Source organism: Lactuca serriola, chromosome 3, assembly GCF_051521515.1.
Source record: "Lactuca serriola cultivar US96UC23 chromosome 3, Lser_US96UC23_V15, whole genome shotgun sequence".
In the NCBI taxonomy this organism is placed as follows: domain Eukaryota; kingdom Viridiplantae; phylum Streptophyta; class Magnoliopsida; order Asterales; family Asteraceae; genus Lactuca; species Lactuca serriola.
Genome location: NC_136410.1, coordinates 71,761,038 through 71,779,562, shown reverse-complemented (window position 1 = coordinate 71,779,562; position 18,525 = coordinate 71,761,038).

The following is an 18,525-nucleotide window of genomic DNA, read 5'->3' as shown; positions in this document are numbered from 1 at the left end:
CACATTATGTAATAAGAATCTCCAAATAGGAACTTAATAGAGTTAGAAAGTGGACTTTAACTGAAGTAAAGTCAAACTTCTTGACTTGATCAACCTTATGATCTTTCAGGTAAATATGGAAGCTTCGTAATCAGTGTCCCTTCCTTTGGAAAATGGACCCTTTGGTAATGGCACATGAGACCATCTCAGACTTAGCCTTTCTCTTTAGCATTTGGTCAACCGAGTTGACTGTGGCCGATCCCTTTCCATTGGGAAGAGAAAACCTTTTCTAGATATCCAATGCTACCATTGTCAATGTCCATTTAAGATTTTGGAAGTTGATCTTCTAATCAAATTTGCTTTACTAGTGCTCCAAATCATTGCTGATTCCGCAGCACCAAGCAAATAGATAAGATCATTAAGGGTCATGTCATAGTCTGTCTCATAGTAGTCCCAAAGGGACTCACTATGTCACTAAGAAAGTGATTCAAAATCTAACTTTCACAAGACTTTGACACCCAACTCTCCCGGCTTGTCAATATGTGACTTTATCTCCAAGACATGAGCACATATAGACTATGCTTGCCAATAGGGTTTGAGTGACCTTAAACTTGTGGGTTAGGGAGAATAATTGGAGGAGGTGGAGGAAGTGAAGCATGATGTTGAGGGACACCATCTTCAAGAGATTTGGGAAGATCATAGTTGTCTGAACCAGACATCTATAATGGGAGAAAATCAAGTTAGTTGATTTTTTAAGTCCTTAATATAACACCCAATATGAAATATTAAGGCTAGGACCCAATCACAATATATTATACTTAGAAGAGGTATGTCGTAATCTAAGTAATAATATATTTGAAAGGTAGGTGAATGACGATTCACCAATTTCCACCACGAAAAACGAAATAAAATTAGGTTTTAATTGGATTTGAAATTCCTAGATTCTTTTGAGATTCATTGAACTTTTCAATGGCATGTTTCAATCTCGATTGTGCCCTTCAAGTTTTGTGACTGGGATGCCGAGGATCACAAAACAAGGTGTGAAAAACCATACCAATTTACATGGTACCCTTAATATTATCACCTAATCAATGTGTCGGTAAACCACACGCGCTCCACCGATCTATGATAAACATTAAGTCACCCTTCGTGATCCTTGCTAGTCCAAGTTAGTGTGCCAGTAAACCACACGCGCTCCACCAACGACTTGGTAAGGTACAAAGTGTGAATTCCATGGGCTAGCACCAATTTCAAATTTTTCCTAAAGTAACTAAGATTGGGAATTAAAAAAAATTAGTTACTTTATAATAATCATTATACTTTAAATGAGAATTTAAAGTCATTGTCCTACCCGTTCGGCTAACGACCCTCAACCGATCAAGGAAGCGGTGGGTGAGAGTGGACACCCATTAAGTCGCCATTTTATAGGAAACAACCTTATACCCCCCTTATAAACCGGCTTCGTGAATAAGGCCTACTAACGGTAAAACGACTTGATCTTATACATATATAACTATTAACCATTAATATTATAATAGTATAAGGGTTGAATTTTAACTTTTAAAACTCTAGGGTTTGGAATTAAAGTTTGTGTGAGACTTTAAAAATTCCAAAACTTGAGGGCAAGTTTTGAACAATTCATAAACTTTTGGATATTCATAACTTATGAGTTTTAATTAAGTGTTTAAAACTTTTAATGAAGAGTCTCTTGGAAAACCATAACTTGAGGACAAGTTATGGAGTCCATAAAAGCATTTATTAGAAAAAACTCTTCAAAAGTGTAACTTATGACTTCTTAAAACATTTAAAAGAAAAACTTTTGGAATTCCATAACTTGAGGAAAAGTTATGGAGTTCATTCAATGTCATAAAGATCAAGAATTATTCTATCAAACAATTTGCAAATAATTCCTATGATCTATCAAAACTCATAAGAACATGAATATTCATAATAAAAAACTTTCAAGAATCATATAAGCATATATAAACTTGAAATTCTGATTATAACTTTGAAATTGGTCCACTATCATCATTACCACATCAAAAACAGGTTTTATAAGTTCAAAACAGTTTAAGGTAATGATTCTAGACCAATTCCAGCACCAAAACTCGAAAATCTGCACTCAGGCCTACCGACTCGTCGAGTGCATGAACTGACTCGGCGAGTTGGTTAAATATACACATGGACTCCGCGAGTCCCATGAAGGACTCGGCGAGTCAACTGTGCAGAATGCAGTTTTTTGACATTTTTTTAGCAATTTGCATCAAGTATTCAAGAAAACAAGCCTAGGCTCTGATACCACTGTTGGGTTTTGAGCATTCTAACACTCCTAAGGTGTGCATGCAACCCTAATAACCTTGGATCTATGTTTTCTCTAAAATACATGCAAATAATAATTTCCAAGGTTTCTTCCTAACTAGCATAGCAAAAGGATCTTGAATCATAAAATTACTAGTAGAAAGACATACCTTTTGATAGTGGTTGATTGCTTGGAGTTTGAGAGCCTAGCACCAATAATGTGAATGCCTCAAGTGGAATCACAAATCACCACAAACTTGGAAAACTTATGAAAGTGTATACTTTTCTTCAAGAAATCGGCCACACCTTTTCACACACTAGGGTGGCATTTCATGCATCATAAGCTTCTTTATATAGTGTACATGATTAGGGTAAACCCTAATAACCCATGTCTTTTCCTTTCCAAGGATCCATGGGTTAAAAGCTCCATGGATCATCCATGGACTTCCATATAAGCTTAGCCCATTTCCAAATGAGTGTTAGCCCACATTATATAAATATAATAGCCCATGATTTAATTAGTCTTCCGTTTAATCACTAAATTAATTCATAATTAATTTAAGACTAAAACTAATTAAATAACATGACTTCATATTAATATATTATAACTTATAATATATTAATAAACCATAAGTATACAATCCTCATAACATTATCCATAAATTGTTTAGGTGAAGTGCAACCCAAATGGATCATGCCGGGTCGAGTCAAGTATATACCAAATAAGTTATGGACTTAGACACTTTATCCAACAAAGAGCGGGTGTATCATGGGAGTAGCTTTCTGATATGTTCCGCTTGAGATACCTTTGGTTAAGAGAGAGAGAGAGAGAGAGAGAGAGAGAGAGAGAGAAACAGAGAGAGAGAGAGAGAGAGAGAGATTAGCCCATGAGTATGTGGACCTGAGGCAGGGGACGAAGTTAGTGGCTGAGATCACCAAGATGTTCACTGAGAGAGCACTATTTTTCCCTAAGTTTGCTGCTTCTGAGCAAGCTCAGTTGACCCGGTACTTGAGCACGCTTAAGACAGGCTTCCTCTAGTTTGTGTCTATTCTACGCTATGGAACACTTGGAGTTACAGGAGGCCGCTAGGCGGCAGGAGATTGAGTTGGAGCTCTATATGGGGGAGCGGAGATAGGCTACAGTGCAGTCATAGTTTACGGCGAAGCGATTCAAGGCCGCTGATGTGAGATCTGAGAGTCATAGTGGTCGCACTTGTGGGAAGTGCGGCAAGGTTAATGAGGGACCTTGCCGATCATCTGTTAGATGCCACAAATATGGAAAGAAGGGGCATTTTGCGAGAGATTGGCCTCAGTACCGAGCACCTGGATTTGCTACCATTTTTTTCAGGTTGGCCATGTGAAGGTCAACTGTCCATTGCTCTCCGCCAAGCCAACGCATGCCCTTGCACCAACCACTCTATGCATCACCCATGGGCACTAGGGTAGGGCAGAGCCCCGGCAGCTTAGATTTGTGCCTTTCAGCTCACTGTCGAGGAGGCTAGAACAACGCCAGATGTCATTACTGGTATGTTTCTATTTATTATTCTTTCAATTATATCATGGTATTCTTATGTTTATGTTTCTGATAGGTACATTCTTAGTGAATTCTTTGCCCGCTCTTATGTTATTTGAGTTGGGCGTGAATCGGTTCTTTATGTCTCGTTCTGTTACTAAGGATGTTGGTATGACCCTTAGTAAGTTGGAGTGTTCGTTGCGGTTTCTATCGCCAGTGAACATGGGATTTCTACATCCAGAGTGTATCACGGTTGTGTATTGGAGATTTTATGGGTGCCTTATCCAATGTATTTGATCCCTATCCTCATGGGGGATGTATGTGTGATAGTGGCGATGGATTGGTTGAGCAGGTTTGATGCTATGATCGATTACGAGGATCAGGGAGTGATAGTTCGAACCCCAAGTAGGGGAGAACTAGTCATCTACAGAGAGGGTACCTAGTTTGGATCAGGTTTTTGTTCGTCGGCCAGGGCTCGACAGTATATTCATCATGGGTGTATGGGTCATCTTGCATATGTGGTGGATAATCAGGTGGGGGACCAGGTCTTGGTTTCAGATGTACCAGTGTTCAAGGAGTTTTCTGATGTGTTTCCGGATGAGTTACCCGATGTGCCTCCTAAGAGGCAGGTTGAGTTCCGGATTGACCTAGTGCCAGGTGCAACTCCGATTGCCAAGTCGTCATACCATTTGGCACTGATTGAGATGCAGGAGTTGTCCTATCAACTTTAGGAGATGTTAGACAAGTAGTTCATCTAACTGAGCAGTTCTCCGTGGGGAGCCCCGATTTTGTTCTTCAAGAAGAAGGATGGCTCGCACTGAATGTGCATTTATTACTTGGAGTTGAACAAGTTGATGGTAAAGAACTGTTATCCTCTTCCGCAGATTGATGGCCTCTTTGATCAGTTTTAGGGTGCGTCTTGGTTCTCCAAGATCGATCTAAGTTCCGGGTATCATCAGGTGGGGTGAGAGAGGAGGACATTGAGAAGACAACATTTTGTACTCGTTATGGGCAATATGAGTTTGTGGTGATGCCATTTTGTCTCACCAATGTAACTGCGGTGTTTATGGATTTGATGAATCGGGTATGCAGGCCGATTCTCTATCGATCAGTTATAGTTTTTATTGATGATATCTTGGTGTATTCCAAAACCAGTAAGCAACATGAGGACTAACCTTCGAGAGCATTTGGGAGTCTTGAGGCGAGAACGACTATATGCCAAGTTCTCGAAGTGTGAGTTTTGGTAACAAGAGGTCCAGTTCTTGGGACACCTTGTTAATCAGGATGGGATTTTGGTCGATCTGGCCAAAATCGAGGCAGTTACGCAGTGGGACGTCCCGAAGTCTCCTTCGAAGATCAGGAGTTTCTTAGGATTAGTAGGGTATTATCGGAGATTTATTCAGAACTTATCCATGATTACAGTACCCCTCACTCGTCTGACGAGGAAGGGCATGAATTTCCATTGGGGACCTGAACAGCAAGTTACATTTGAGATGTTGCGGCAGAGGTTATGTGAGGCCCCGATATTGACCCTTCTGGAGGGTGTCGAGGATTTCATGGTATTTCGTGATGCATCTATCATTGGTTTCAGGGCGGTTCTTATGTAGAGTGGACGAGTGATTGCGTATGCTTCTCGGCAGCTGAAGCCACATGAGGCATGATATCCTACTCATGACCCGGATTTGGGGTTATTGATGTTTTCCCTCAAGATTTTGATTCACTATCTGTATGGTCTGTTGTACCATTTACATGGATCACAAGAGTTTGTGATATCTTATGGACTAGCTGAACCTGAACATGAGGCAACATAGGTGATTGGACATGGTCAAGGATTATGATAGTGAAACCCTTTACCATTTGGGTAAAGCGAATGTGGTCGTAAATATCTTGATTCTCAAGTCGGTTGGATCTTTAGATGGGTACATGCGTATGAGGATATCCATTGATTCTCTACTTTTGGATTTGATCAGAGGGGTACAGTTAGAATGAGTCAAGAAGAGGAACTGGAAACAGGAGAGTATCAGGGGCAAGATCAACAAATTTATAACCGATCGTCGGGGATTATTGACCCAATGTGGAAGGGGTTGGGTTCTAGTTTCTGGTGGGATTAGGCAGATTGTTTTGGAGGAGGCTCATAATTCTCGCTTTTTGATACACCTGGGAGCCACCAAGATGTATTAGGCTTTGAGACTAAGTTACCAGTGGCCATGTATGACGAGGGAGATAGCCTTGTATGTTGAGAGGTGGTTGACATGTAGGATGGTCTAGGTCGAGCATCAGAGGCCACATAGCAAGCTGCAGCCTTTGGAGGTTCCCATGTGGAAGTGGGAACATATCACCATGGATTTTATCACCAAGTAACCAAAGACTGCCAAGGGTTTTGATGTTATATGGGTCATTGTGGATTGATTTACAAACAATGCCCACTTTTTGGCAATCCAGGAGAACCCCTCGGCTGAAAAGTTGGCCGATGTATGTGTTCGGGAGATTGTTGGTCGTCATGGGGTTTCTGTCTCCATTGTATTCGATCGAGATGTTCAGTTCACTTCCCGGTTCAGGAAAAAGTTCCACATGGAACTGGGCACGAGACTATATTTCAGCACTGCTTATCATCCACAGACCAATGGCCAGAGCGAGCGGACCATTCAGACACTTGATGATATGTTGCGGGCTTGTGTCATAGATTTCGGTGGGAGTTGGGATTCCTACCTACCAATTTTGGATTTTTCCTACAACAACAACTATCACTCCAGCATTGGTGCTCAGTCTTTTAAGCTCATATATGATCAGAGATGTCATACCCCAGTTTGTTGGGGTAGGTTGGTCACAGAGTAATGGGAATGATTGAAGTAGTCCTGCAAACTACAGAGCTTATTCAACAAATCTGGAAGAGACTGCAGACAGCTCAGAGTTGGCACAAGAGTTATTTCGATTGATGTTGATTAAAGTTGGAATTTCAGGTTGGCGATGTGGTGCTACTAAAGGTCTCACCTTGTAAGGGTGTGATACGCTTTAGGAAGAGGGAAAAATTGGGTCCTTAGTATATTGGACCGTTCTGTGTGATCGCCAAGGTAGGACGGGTGGCCTACCGGTTGTAATTGTCGAGTGAGATCAGCAAAATCCACATGAATTTCCATGTTTCGTAGTTGTGGAAGTGCGCGCTGGATGATGAGGCAGTGGTCCCTTTGAATGATATTCAAATTCGTGAGCGCCTAAATTATATTAAGAGGCTGGTAGCAATAATGGAGAGAAAGATGAAGATTTTGTACAACAAGATGATACCTTTGGTGTAGGTTCAGTGGGAACATCAGAAAGGCTCCGAATGACCTAGGAGCTGGAGCCGGAGATGCATGAGCATTATCCTGACTTATTCGTGGCAACCGACTTCGAGGACGAATTCTAGTTCAATTGGGAGAGAATTGTAACATGTCGATGATGAGGTATTTTCAATTTTAACCACAAGTTTGAAAGACTATTTCATTTTGACCCTTAGGTTTGAGGAAGGTTGAAAGAATGGCCCATATTCTGCCAAGGATTAGTATGCTGAGCGTACGTTGTGTACGCTAGTACACTAGGTATACACCGTGTACGTAGGGCATATGTGTTTAACCTTCAAACCCTAATTTTTAGGTTTTTGCCCACATATAAGTATCATTATCTCTCATTTCTCATTCCCTCACCAGCCTCCATCTGAGAAAAACAACCTCCAATCTAACCCTAAGTGAGAATAGTGCATCTTGTGCTTATCTTTGTGTTTTGTGGCATTCTTGTGGAAGAAGAAGGTGGTAAGAAGAACTTAGAGCTTGGAAGCAACTTGGATATAATATTATCTCCTTGCTAGTAACCTCTAGGAGGTAAAAAGTTCATAACTTGATCACCCTATCTTGTCGATCTAGCTATTTCTTCATTTAGGCAACTTTTGGTCCCAAATATGGTGATTCTTGAGCATGGCATGCTCTTAACCAAATAAGTCGTCCTTTCAGAACTTATGAGGGGTCTTGATTCATAAAAATGTGATTTTGATGCTTAGTTTTGCTCCATGCATGTTATTGAAGGTCGTAGGGAATTACGATGTTGAGATTTTGTGTATTAAGCACTTAATGGACATCAAAAGTCATAAAGTTGGAAACTTTATGACTGTTAGTGGTATTTTGGCCTTGGATATGAAATTTAGACGTGAGAGCGTAATGCATTAAGCTCTTATTCAGGAAATTGGGTTTTTAGCATACTCCATGAGTACCTCAGCATACGTCATGCGTACGTGGTCAATTTCCCAACTGTGGTCAAGGCTTGAGTACGCCCAACACAGGAGCTGAGTACGCCCCCACATACTTGGCTGATTGGACCAATTTGACTCCTTGACCCATTGATGTTTACATTGACTTTGACTAAGGTTGGTCGAGTTTGACTTGAGGGTATTTTGGGTATTTTGATCTATAGTTAAGCCTTGGTCTCTATCTGTTGAATATGTGATCGATAGAGCCAGTATTTAGAGCAGCGTATCTTTTAGCTTTCGTCAGACTATGAGTTGAGTTATCCTCACTGTAGTTATGGGTCGAAGGTACCAAGGCCAACCCATTAGATTAGATATCCTGATTTGTTGTATGTTGTTATGTGGAGTTATATTGTACTAGTTATGTGATTAGACTGGTAGATCTGTAGGACTACCTATAATATCTGTTATTGATTGATGATGTAATGCATTGATATGTTATGGTTCGGTGGGTTGAGGCAAGCCAGTGGATAGACTGAAGGCTAAGTGTAACATCCATAAAAATCAAGCCAAATTTTAACTTTTTAAAACATTTAAAATGCCAATAGTTATTACAAATTTGTTTTCAAAATAATTCCATATCATAGTGTCTCAGAAACATAGTCATAAAATGTGAGGAGCTGTACGATCACGCCTTTTCCTTTCTGCGATCATCTGAGGTACCTGAAACCAAAACTGAAACTATAACCTCGAAGCTTAGTGAGATCCCCCAAAATACCGATACATAACAAACAGTACACATAATAACAACATGTAATGGATCCACAACTCTACATACTGGATTACCCACTGGGCCCATAGTGTGAGTCCGGCTTGCCTTTCGGGCCCGCAACTCACATCTGACTTGCCTCCAAGCCCACATCATAAGTCTTGTTTGCTTTCGAGCCTACAACTTATGACTGGCTTGCCCCTGCAGTCCTAAGACTGAAATATAATTGATCAACCCTCAGTGCGAGTCCGGAATGCTCCCCTGGCCCTCAGCTTGCATCTAGAATGCTCTAACACCCATAAGCCCTCAGTACGAGTCTGGTATACCACCCGGTCCTCAGCTCGTATCTGGTATGCTAACGAGTCCTCAGTATGAGTCTGGTATGCCTTCCCTACCCTCAGCTCATATTTGGCATACTCCAGGGTTTGTTGGTCACCACACGAAGCATTGTAACCTCAACCTTATCCACTCAACATGTCTACATATACAGCTAATCGCACATACATATAATCAAACAGTAACACAGGTAGTCCTACAGATCTACCTAACTAGCATGCATAATCATCTCATACTTAACACTTATTCAACTACTGGGATATCAAATCCAATGGGTCGGACTTAGTGCCTTAGACCCCTTAGTATAGTGAGCATAACACACCTCATAATGTCGCTCTGAACTGAAGAATCCAACTTCGAATCGTTGGCTCACCAAAACTCCCGAACTAACCAAACAATAACATTATGTCAATACATGAAATATGACCTTTGACTAAGGGTCCACATAATCAATTTTGTCCTTCCTCTTTATTGGGCCAAGGCCTAATTTCCAAATTCATGATCTTAAAAGCCCATATATCCAAGGCCCATTAATGGCCCAAATTTCCTAATTTGGGCCTAACTTCCTAATTGGGCCTTATTATAGGATCCCTTACAAAACTAGCCCAACTTCAATTATTCAGAGGGTCCAACAAGGCCCAAGTCCAATTAATCCAAAAAGTGGCCCAAACCTGAAGCCCAATTTGTCAAAGGCCCAACAGAGGACGTATGCGGAGCGTACTCCTCTAGTACGCTGGGCGTACTCTTCCTGACGTTGACCACCATCAGGGTGGTTGACTCAGTACACTGGGCGTATAGAAGTTACGCTAGGCATACGTGGGGTTTTGCCAAAACCCTAAGGCATCATGGTCGGCCCATTGGATATGATATCCCAGTAGTTGAATACGTGTTGAGTATGAGATGATTATGCATGCTAGTTTGCTATGCCAGTTAGGTAGATCTGTAGGACTGTGTTACTATTTGGTTATTTGTATGTGCGATTAGTTGTATATGTAGACATGTTGAGTGGATAGGGTTGAGGTTGCACTGCTTCGTGCGGCGACCAACAAACCCTGGAGTATGCCAGATATGAGCTGAGGGCCGGGAAGGCATAGCAGACTCATTCTGAGGACTCGTTAGCATACCAGATACAAACTGAGGATCGGGTGGTATACCAGACTCGTACTGAGGGCTTTGTGGTATTAGAGCATTCCAGATGCGAGCTGAGGGCCAAGGGAGCATGCCAGACTCGCACTGAGGGTTGATTAGTTATATTTTAGTCTTAGGATTGCAGGGGGCAAGCCAGTCATAAGCTGTGGGCTTGAAAGCAAACCAGACTTATGCTTTGGGCTCGAAGGCAAGTCAAATGTGAGATGTGGGCCTGGAAGACAAGCCATACTCACACTGTGGGCCCAGGGGTAATCCAGTATGTAGAGTTGTGGACCCATTACATGCTGTTATTATGTGTACTGTTTGTTATGTATCGGTATTTTTGGGGAACTCATTAAGCTTCGAGCTTACATTTTCAGTTTTGGTTTCAGGTACCTCAGATGATCGCAGAAAGGCAAAGGTGTGATTGTACAGCTCCTCACATTTTATGACTATGTTTCTGGGATACTCTGATATGGATCTATTTTGAAAACAAATTTGTAATAACTATTGGGTTTTTAAATGTTTTAAAAAGTTAAAATTTGGCTTGATTTTTATGGATGTTACACCAAGATACCCAGGGCGGTCCGGATAGACTGAAGGCCTACAAAACGGACCGCTCAGGCCAGGCCCAGAAAGCAGTCCAAATAGACTGTAGGCCTAGTGAGGCGGTCCATTCATGTTGAAGGCTTTATATGCATGTTGTTGTTTTTTACGTTTATGTGATGGTACTTTGGAGAAACTCATTAAATGTTGGCTTACAATTTTAGTTTTGTTTCAGGTACTTCTGAGGACCATGTCAAGGTGAAGGCGTGACCGTACACATCCTTGGTTTTATGTTGTTGATCTTGGGAGACCCTAATTTTTAATAATGTTTTTTGAAACAATGGTTATGTAAACACTTCTTTTTAGTAAATGAGTTGTTTTGTAGACTTTGAATTTATTGTTATTTTTGATTTGTTACATGTTGAAACAAAAGAGAAAAAACATTACGTCATTTTGTCACAAGCTAACCACATGAGGCAACCAACATTGCTATATGCAGCTAACTCTAGAGAATAAGTTGATTTAAACACGAGGCTCTAAAACTATGTGCCACAAGGATATCTTAAAATACATACAACAACTCATCGTTGAATAGTATTCGACGTAGTGATAAACTGGCTAACCACATGAACTACATGAGTTGTGTCTTGTCGAGTGATTGTAAGATAAACCACCTTCCCATAAAATTATTATAGAGACTCAGATCTAATAAAGGAACCCGATCAGTCAAAGAAAATTAACATATATTTTAAGAGGTGTGTCAACAATCCTATTGTTAGAGAGTCATGGATGTTCAAACACATTAGATATGTATTTCATCTAAGAATAAAAGATAACCCTTTGGGATTGATTAACCTCAACACCCAAAAAAATATAGCAATCCCAATCCTTTCCTACCACAATGGTAAGCCAAAATCATGCTTCAAAGACCCGATACCATCATAGTCATCACCGGTCAAAATCATGTTATCTACACATAAGGATAGGAGAATTTGACATGCACTCGTAACTATCATTGATAATTTATTACACCAAGAATGAAAGATTTAGTTTATAATGCATATAGATTTTATAAGTCGGCAAACTTCACCTGGATACCGAGCAATACCTAGGGGAGGAGTCATGCAGTCGTCCTCATGGAAGAGATTCCACTGAAGAATAGAAGCAATTGATATGAGATATGAATAGTCATCATTTTTTCAACTGACACTAAAGTCTTCTCGTAGCCTATGCATACATTTACTAGTATCCTTTTGCAAGAATCTGAGCCTTATATTGTTTAACTAAGCTCTCAGACTTGGTTTTAATCATATATACCTAACAACAACTGATCATATGTTTTCTGGGTATGCGTGGAACCACATCCCACATATAAGTATGATAAAGATTCATAAGCTCCTCACTCATAGCATTCCTCCTAAGGGGATCAGAAAAAAACTCTTTGTAGAACCCAAGATTTAATAAATGTTGTATACTAATAATAAAGAAAGAAAAATCCAAATAAGAGGAATAATCAAACCCAAGGAATTTGGTAGTCTATGAGTATAAGGAATTACGGGTGGTAGCAAATCCAAAGTTTCAACTAGTGAGGGGAGTGGTCCCATGGTTAGAGGCAGTGTCTAGTGATGTGCGTTTATCTGAAAGATATAATATGCTCAAGCGTCATATTAGAATGATATCGCTAATTAACATATGATACTAAGGGTCACACTAATAACAACTTGATACAATTGATTATTTATTAGAAATTGACTTTAATAAATATTCATAAACTCTTATAACGAATTAGAAAAATATTTATTTCATGGAAATTATTATTTCACAATAACAAGTAACAAATTATTTCATATGGTATGAATTAATAAGTCATGTAGATTATTTAGCATTAGAAATACTCTTTTGTCATTTTGCTTAAAGTTATAGTTTATATCTTATAAAGAGTTATAAAAATTTTAAACACTTTTCTTCTCTTTCTATACAGGAAAAGGTTGAGCTTGTTTTTAGGAAACAAGGCATGGTCTTTTGAATATAATAAAAGAAATTAAGCATGGCTTAAAAGGCATGGGAGACATGTAGGCTTTAGGGTATGGAGTGCTTAAAGTGTTAAGAACTCTTAGGTAATGGTTTAGCTTTATGAAGGCTTTCATACCTTCATTGTTTGGTAGAAAACCGTAGCTACTCCTCTCTCCATCATTCGTTGTGACTAGCATCTCTTCAAGTTGGTTCATTGTTGTTGTTTCAAAGTTCATCCATCTTCTTCAACATCCAAGCCTCCCCTAGAGGACCCAAGGTTCTTCAAAGGATGTTGTTACTTCTTCCCTATGTGATTGTGTTTTTATCTTTCCTTTTCTTGAAAGTATATCCTTGATGGGTTGTAAATGTTATTTTGTTCAGAAATTTTAAGACTTCCATTGCTAATATTATGAGTTTTTAGAAACTATTTTTGAAGAAAACCCTACAATTGGTATCAAGATCGACCTTGCAAGTTTGGTTATATTTCTTGATTTATCGAAATCGGTTTTTGGAGAATATGGATAACTTTGTTTTGTTTAAAAACAAACTCATACATATTTTCTTTGACAACTTTTTTATTTGTTATTTTTTGTGACAAAAACTTACATGAATTTTTTGTCACTTAAAGTTGTCTTAAAAAAACAAAGGTTGTTTTATGTTTAAATGTATTTTAAAATGATATACAAGCTTTGGACCACTTGTGTTGTTGTTTGTGTGATTTGTTTGAAAATGGTTTGTAATGTTCTTTTATTCATAAAAGCTTGTAATAAAAGTAGCTAGTATTTATTATTTTTATTTTAATGTAATATATTAGTTTTAGACTAGATTTATTTTTGGAAAAATATAACAATATGAAGATGGAGGCCATTTCTTGGAGAACCATTGAGACCCACGGTTTTATAAACATTTTTATAAAAGTTCATAGCTTTTATAACGTTTTTAGAAAATTGTAACAAAGTTGGTTGTTATTGTAAGTGGGAGCTTGAAGAACACTTGAAGATCACTTGAAGAACAACTAGTATTATTTGGTACCTTTTGTCGCTTAGGAAGGACTTAACACTTTTGTGTTGGCTTACAAAAGTATTAACTAGTTTAAGACTTGTTTATGTCAAATACACGCTTGTGTTGTTTATTTTTCAAGTAAATATTTTATGTGGTTGATAATTTAGCTTTTCACAAACTCAAACTATTTTTGGGTCAAAATAAACATCACATGAAGTTTGGTTTTCAAAATTTAAAAGTCAAACATAAGATGTAACAAGTTAACGCTTTAAAATAAAAACCGGTTTTATTAAAAACGTTAATTACGGTAAATCTTGAAATAGTAAAAGTATAAAAAATTGTGATTTTGAAACTTATACAAACTCCAAATACTTTTTAATGAAAGGAAGCTTTACTAAAAAAATGTTAAAAGGTTCTACAAGGCTCAAACGCAAACTTAATATTTGGATATTATCGTTAAAATGGAACCGGTCAAAATATAAAAATGGATTTTATATTTGAACCTCAAAATGTGATTTTTTGAAAATTTATACCATGATCAATTGGATGCATGCAATTATCATGATATTGTATGTTTGAAATAGAATAATAAAACATCCAAATCCGTTTCAAAAGGCAAGTCTATGCCATCGAACTTTAGAAACAATTTGCACATCATTTGTATAATGCTTATGGGATAAATTATCATGATACCTAACCATTTGTGTTATCAATTGGATGCAATCAATTATCATGATACCTAACCATTTGTGTTATCTTTTGGTGGCCAAAGTATTTTTGCGATTTCTATAACCAAGTTATATGCCAATTGTACAAGTTTCTTCACTTGAATGACTTCATTGGAAACCTCTTGTGATAAAGGTCACCTAAGTAAGAGTGTTCCAAGACATAGATGAGACCAAACATGTCAAATTAACAAATGGGTTGTTAAAGGTCTCATACATCTTGGAATTACAAGTGGTGTAATTAACAAAAGTATTTACCTTGTTAAAATTGAGTAAGTGGGATAAAGGTCACCTAACCATTTATTTAATTTGCAACTTAGATCCTTGACTTTAAATAAATAATATTTTAGGAAACAAAAGGGTACTATTTTTAAAGAATTGAATACTAAATAAAATTTTGTTAAGTTTTGTAGATGGCTCCACCAACTACTATAAAACATCATCACCCCATGAACCTTCGATCCATGCTTGAAAAATAAAAACTAGGCCACTCTAATTTTTTGGATTGAAACAGAAATTTGAGAATCATTTTGAAACAAGAAAAGAAAGACGATATCCTTGAATCACATATCCCGGATGAACTACCTTCTGTCCCAAAGGCTGCACATGGATTAAGCAAATAGATGATTCACTTGATGTGTCATGCCTTATGCTTGCCACAATGATTCCTAATCTTCAGCGGGATCCGAAACTCTTCACTACCTTTGACATGATTGAACATCTCAAGCAGATGTTTGGTCAGCAAGCTAGGACTGAAAGGTTTGAAACTATTCGAGCCCTTCATGCATTCAAGATGGAAGAAATCGGAAATGTAATCATTCATGTTCTCAAGATGAAAAGCCATCTGGATTAATTGTCAAGATTGGGCTCTCCATATCCATTGGAGTTTGCCACAGACATAATTCTGAATTCATTCCCCAAGTGCTATGATACTTTCATCATGAGCTACAACATGAATAGGTGGGATAAATCAATCTCTGAGTTGCATTGGATGCTTAAAACTACAGAGAAAAACATCCTAAGGAAACCCACCGAAGTGCTTATTATTCGTGAGGGACAAGTCAAGATGAAGAATCAAGGGAAAAACTCCAAAGGGAAGACACAAGTTAGCAAGGGAAAAGGGAAGAAAGCTCCCCAAACCCACCATCCAAAAAGAAGGAAAAGGTTGCTAAAGATGACACATGATTTGAGTGTTGTGTCGTGGGGCATTAGAAAAGGAAATGTCGCAAGTACCTTGTTGAGTTGAAGAACAAGAAGGTCGGGGAAGGCCCTTTAGGTATATCCATTTTCATGATTGAAATGGGACTATATAATTTTTTATCTAACACTTGGGTATTTGATACTGGTTGTGGAACTCGTATTTGTAATTCACTACAGGGGTTCAGAAGGAGTAAGGAACTGAAGACATATGAGATGGTATTTCATGTGGGCGATGGAGCACGGGTTGCAGTCCAAGTAATAGGACATTTACATTTATGTTTACCATATGGTATGTACTTAACATTAAACAATGTGTCTTTGATTACTTCTATTACTATAAATATCATATCAGTCCCGTTCAGGAAAATCCGATTTTAATTTTCAACTTATTGATGATAATATTCATTCCATCTTGAATGGAATATTCTATTATGACGCTAGACCAATAAACATAATTTATTAATTGAATATATATGACACTTCAAATGATAACTCCCTTTATCATATTAACATCAAAAGGATCAAACAAGGTTTAAACCAAGCATATCTATGGCATCGTCGTCTTGGACACATAAACAAGAAGTGCATATCCCAACTTCAAAAGAGTGGACTTTTGGGGGCAAATGACACCGAGTCATTTGAAATACGTGAATCTTGTTTATGTGGGAAGATGAGAAAGGCTTCTTTCTCAGGCATTAGTGAAAGGGAAAGTGTTGAAAGTGTTTTGTTGGGCATCATACACACAGATGTATGTGGTCTTTTCAAAACAATGTCATGATATGGTGAAAGATATTATATCACCTTCACTCACAACTTCATTCGATTTGATTATGTATATTTGATGAAACATAAACATGAAGCATCTGAAATTTTAAATTGTTTCAAAGTGAAGCTGAGAATCAACTCGATAAAACAATCAAAATCCATTGTTCAGATAAAGGTGGCGAGTACTTGAGATAAGAGTTTCAAGATCATCTTAGGAGTTGTGGGATCATCTCACAACTTACTCCACCTAAACACCACAACTTAACGATGTGTATGAGAGGAGAAATTGGACCTTACTTGATATGGTTCGATCCATGATTAGCAGAACTACTCTCCCCTTATCATTTTGGAATTATGCCTTACTCACCGCAACCTGTATCTTGAATATGACACCAAATAAGAAGGTAGACAAGAAACCCTATGAGATATGGTATGGAAAAGCTTCATCCCTATCTTATATGAAAGTTTGGAATTTTGAAGCCTATGTTAGACAAGAAGCTTACATCAAAATCAAGCCTAGGTCTACCAAATGCATCTTTATAGGATATCCCAAAGATTGTTTAGGATATTAGTTCTACATCCATAGTGAGAATAAGATCTTTATCTTACGAAAAGTTGAATTCTTGGAAAGCAAGTTTCTAATTGATGAAGCAAGTAGAAGGCGAGTGGAACTTGAAGAAGATCAAGAACCACAGCCTAATGCAACTCAAGTTGGCACTAGTCTAAACAAGTGGTTGTTAAAAATGAAGGGACCATTACTCTTCAACTTGTTGAAATACTAGGCGTTCACAGATCCGATGAATTCATCAAGAGCATGAGAGATATGGATTTCTCATTGACGAATGCTTCATGATGATGAATGTTGATGAGTCTTTCACCTACAGAAATTCAATGGCAGATCTTGAATCTGACAAATGGCTTGAAGCCATGCATGCAGAGATGTAATCCATGAGAGAAAACAAAGTCTGGGATTTGGTTGAACATCCTCCTAAATGTAAGATTGTAGAGAGTAAGTGGGTCTTCAAGAAGAAGACTAGCATGGATAAATATTTACACACATTCAAAGTAAGACTTTTTTAAAAAGGATTCACTCAAACCCAAGGGGTTGATTATGTTGAAACCTTTTCACCAGTTTCTATGAGTAAGTATATTAGGGTACTACTTTCCATAGCTACATATCATGACTATGAGATATGGTAAAAGGATTTCAAAACCACTTTTCTAAATGGACACTTAGAAGAATATTTCTATATTGTTTAGCCCGAAGGTTTTGTCTACCAAAGGCATCCTAATAAAGTATGTAAGCTCAAGAGATGCATTTACGGGTTAAAGAAAGAATCTTGAAATTGGAATCATCATTTTGATGAAGAAATCACAAAGTACGGTTTTGTTAGAAACAAAGATGAATCTTGTGTTTACATGAAAACTAGTGGGAGCACGGTGACCTTCTTGGTCTTGTATATGGATGACATACTTATCATTGGAAATCGCATTCCGAATTTACAAGGTGTAAAGGCTTGGTGAGGAAAATGCTTCTCAATAAAGGATCTAGGTGAGGCTCAATATATTCTTGGAACCAAAATATATAGAGATAGATCAAAATGACTAATAGGTATAAGCCCAAATACATACATTTACAAAGTCTTGAAACTGTTTAAGATGGAAAAATCTAATAGAGGAGTTGTACCCATGACACATGGAATAGTAATAAGTTCGTCCCAATGTCCTAGCACAAAGGTTGAGCTAGACAAGATGAAAGATATTCCACATGCTTCAGCAGTTGGATCGATCATTTATGCCATGAATTGTACTAGACCTGATCTTGCTTATGCTATGAGCATAACAAAAAAATTCCAAAAAAAATCCAGAGTAGAGTTATTGAATAGCTGTGAAGAAGATCCTTAAGTACTTGCGTAGAACTAAAGACATGTTCCTCATGTATGAAGGCATTAATGAAAGCTTATGTGTAAAGTGTTACACTGATGCTTCATTCACAACAAACCAATATGATTGTAAGTCATAGTCAGGATATGTGTTT